The sequence below is a fragment of the Ruditapes philippinarum genome, unplaced genomic scaffold, assembly GCF_026571515.1.
Source record: "Ruditapes philippinarum isolate M1 unplaced genomic scaffold, ASM2657151v2 ctg1235_1_1_1_1, whole genome shotgun sequence".
Taxonomy (NCBI): domain Eukaryota; kingdom Metazoa; phylum Mollusca; class Bivalvia; order Venerida; family Veneridae; genus Ruditapes; species Ruditapes philippinarum.
The window spans coordinates 116,495-120,781 of NW_026855406.1; positions in this window are offsets into that span (position 1 = coordinate 116,495).

Below are 4,287 nucleotides of genomic sequence, written 5' to 3' on the forward strand. Positions count from 1 at the left end.
TGATTTTTTTATTTTATTTCATTTCATTTCATTTCAATTCAATTCAATTCAATTCAATTCAATTCAATTCAATTCATTTCATTTCATTTCAATTTATTTATTTTTTTATTTATTTATTTATTTATTTATACGGATACAATTAAGTTGCTGACGGGTTATATGGGGGAATATAGCTTGAATGTGATAAATATGATCCTAAGTGATACTGTATATACTTCAACATACAAGATACAAGATACAAGAAACTTTATTTTAACTATAAGTCGGTTTACAAATTACAAGAAACATTCGATAATAATTAAAGCTATTTACCGACAATAACAAAGACATAAAACATAAAACATATTTATCAGTACGGGTATGAGACATTGATAATGCAAATACATATATAGTGGTAACGTGTACGAAGAATAAAACATTTCCAACAGCTTTACTGTAAGATTAACCATTTAGGGACGTGGTTGTGTGTAATAGAGAAGCCCAATTACACTGAAAGAATATGACAGTGCTTCTAGCAAGTTATCTTATTAACAAGCAAATTACAAATGTATCTGAATGGCGGTATTTGCTTATCTGAACCTGGGACCAAAATTCCTTTTTTTTGGGTCCCAGACTGAACAGCTAGTTGATGTGACATGGACAGTGTATGAGGAGACTCAAGAGTAGATATCTGCACATAACATGATTGAAATTAAGTGTATTCCCCCCTGTACAATTGTGTAACCCTTATATCCCTGTATCCCTGGTTAATGATTTTGGTTTTACTGTATATGCTCACGAGCGTTAATTGCTCCTGATTGTCACTGTATAAGTTTGCCTTTAAAATAAGGTGGGCAGAAATTTAGTGTTACTGGTTGTCAGGAAAATGTCTTTGGTGTTCTTTAATCTCAAGAAGGATTAAGTAATAAAACTATAACAAATTCCCAAGATATGGAGGCAGAGCAGCGTCGTCTGACTTTAATCATTGAAATATTCCCTGTTAGAGGACTATAGCAAGATATTGTTTAGTTTACACTACTTTTTAAGGAATTTTTTATCTTTTCCTATCTCAAATCCATTTATACATTAAAACAACAAACTCTGATCATCATTTACAAATAAAACACACTCTATTCATTAAATACTTATACAAAATATGTTTTCAAATACGTCTTTTATACGATACAAAACTAAACACCTGTCGAGCCAAAGCTCTAAACAACTTATGATAAAAAAAACAATAAAATTGCCGCAAAATAAAGAACACAAAATGATTATGTTACAACTCTAAGATTGATATAAACAAAAACATTCAACCAAAAATAATGTCGAGAGGTACGATATGGTTTTATGTGAAACTGACTGAATTTTATGTCCCATACGGTCGTACCTCTCGACATTACAGTAAACTCCTTTGCTACTGTAATTTTTTGGGATTTCATAGTACGGATAAGGCCCCCAAACAAATGGGATGAATACAAAGAGCTGACACAGTTGCCGTTTATAGAGTGTTAACCTTAAATACTTGAATGAGTCCTCAATTTCAAATTGAATATCATTAATTAAACCCTATGAAAATATGGTTTGTTTTCCGTCCTTTTTCAAATATTTTTAATACTGTCAGTAAATCCCATGAGCCACAATATATTTTAATATCATTAAGTATCGACTGTAATGTCTGTGGTTCAGGATATTTATTATAGAAAAAAATGTAGCTCTGTGCTGTGGTGTTTCTGTGAAGACAGGATAAAATATGATTAAACTAATTGCAAACTTGGACAGATATGGCAATCTTATGAATTTCAATCTTATGAATTTCATAGACTGACATTGATCTGTATCAGTAACACAGCTCGTATGCAAGGGGATCTGCCTTAAAGTGACATTATAATTATTGTTTATTGTCAAGTTGAGCTGAATTGATTATATAATTCAAAGAAAGCTACTGATACAATGTTGATTGACCAACAGTTAATACTTGAAAATGTTAGTATAAAATATTTATCTACCTAAAATATTAAAAAAGACTGCCCCATTTTTTAATTAATTTTACATTACATGTAAATTCAGATGAACATTTTTGGACATTTCCTTGGCCATGCGAGTTATTTATCGTTTATGCTTAGTGAATTGTAAAATCGAAAGGAATTATGGACAAATTTAAACTCATTTTGACTTTCAGCTTTTCACTCACTTAATTTCACGGGCAGCACGAAATACCCAAATATACCCAAATACACACAAACATACCCAAATATTGCCCAAATATACCCAAATATTGCCCAAATATACCCAAATATTGCTAAAATATACTAAATATAAATGTTTTATACTAAAAAAGTTCTGTTTTAATGATGAATTATAATATAAACTTTCACGCAAACTAGTCAAATCGGCCCCAAGTCAGATCGGCCCCAATTCGAAATGGCCCCAAAATTAGTCAAATCGGCCACAAAATGAGTCAAATCGGCCACACAACAATTTTGAAAAGTCAAATCGGCCCCAAAACTAGTCAAATGGGCCTCAAAACAAGTCAAATCGGCCCTAAAGATATTTTTGTGAAACGTCCTATTTTGGTAAAATTAAGGTTATTAACCGAAAATTGCAAGGTTATTTACTGAAATTGCACTTTAACATAAAATTGTTTCCTGGAATGTGAACGGACTTAGTCGCAAGATACATGACCCAGATTTTATTAATATTCTAAATAGTTATGATATAATTTTACTACAGGAAACTTGGTTACACAAAGACTCTAACATTAATTTAGAACACATTACAGGTTATTTAAGTGATCATTTATATGGTAATAAGTCAATGAACACTACAAAAGGCCGCTATAGTGGAGGTTTATCTCTGTACTATAAGGAACATTTGCGATCTAAAATAAACATTATTCATAAAAATCAAATTGGTATAATGTGGATAAAAATTTCTAAGTATCTTTTTAATTTTGATGAAGATATTTTGTTATGTAATACTTATGTTCTACCTAGTTGCTCTCCTTTGCTAAGTTCTTTTGATATTGATATGTTTGATCAATTAGAGTCTGATATTGAGACATATAATTCACTTGGTAAAATATTTTTGCTAGGCGATCTAAATGCAAGAACCTCAACATTATCTGATGTTTTGGAAACTGATAATTATTTACTTAATCAAATTGATCGGACAGACTTAGACATAAATTTAGTAGACCGTGAAAATGTTGACCACGTGATAGATGCATATGGACGTCGTCTGCTTGATATGTGTAAAACAACTAGTCTTCGCATTTGTAACGGTCGCTTACATAACGATATTCACGGGGACTTTACATTCCATTCGCACAATGGATCAAGTACAGTCGATTATTTGTTACTCAAGAGTGAAAATTTTCATATTGTTAATAACTTTCAAGTCAATGTTATGACAGAGTTTTCCGATCACTGTAGTATTTCATTTCAAATCTTTTTATGAAACCAAAATGAGTCGATAGAAAACACATATATAGTGGGACGCGTCTAAAATTGAAGATTTTAAATTGAGACTGAATCAAGATGAGAATGTCATTAGACAATTAGAATCAAGTGTAGAGAACTTAGAAAATAATGTTAATATTGTTTTATCAAATTTTATTACATTAATTCATACTTCTGCAAAAGATGTTTTTAGTAAAAAGAGAATAGTAAAAAACAATTCATTTCAAAAGAAGCAAGATTGGTTTAATAACGTCTGCTATAGTGCACGTAAGGCTTTTAATAACGCGAGGAATAACTATCTTAAACGTAAAACGAATGAAAACAAAATGTCTTTTCTATCAGCCAAAATTAATTATTGTAAGGTCAAAAAGACGGAAAAGAGAAAGTTTCAAAGTTTGCAAAAACATAAAATTTCGGAGATGGCAAGAAATAATCCAAAGAAATTTTGGTCGAATGTTAAACGACAATATAAAAAACCCAATAGTAAAGCACAAAGTTTATCTGTAGACGACCTTTATAGTCATTTTAAAGAACTATTTGGCTCAAATCAAAATAACTTGCTAAATGAAAACGTAAATACAAATAATTTCGACCAGTTTCTAGACAAAGAGATAACTTATGATGAACTAAAAAATGCTACGTTTTCTCAAAATAATAACAAAAGTGCAGGCCTTGATGAAATTATTGCTGAAATATATAAACATTCGTTTGAAGTAACATCTCCATTCACACTTAAATTATTTAATCGTTTATTTTGTACTGGAGAATATCCAACAACATGGGGAGAGGGTATCATTTCACCAATATTCAAGGGAGGTAATATTGAGGACCCAAAAAATTATAGGGG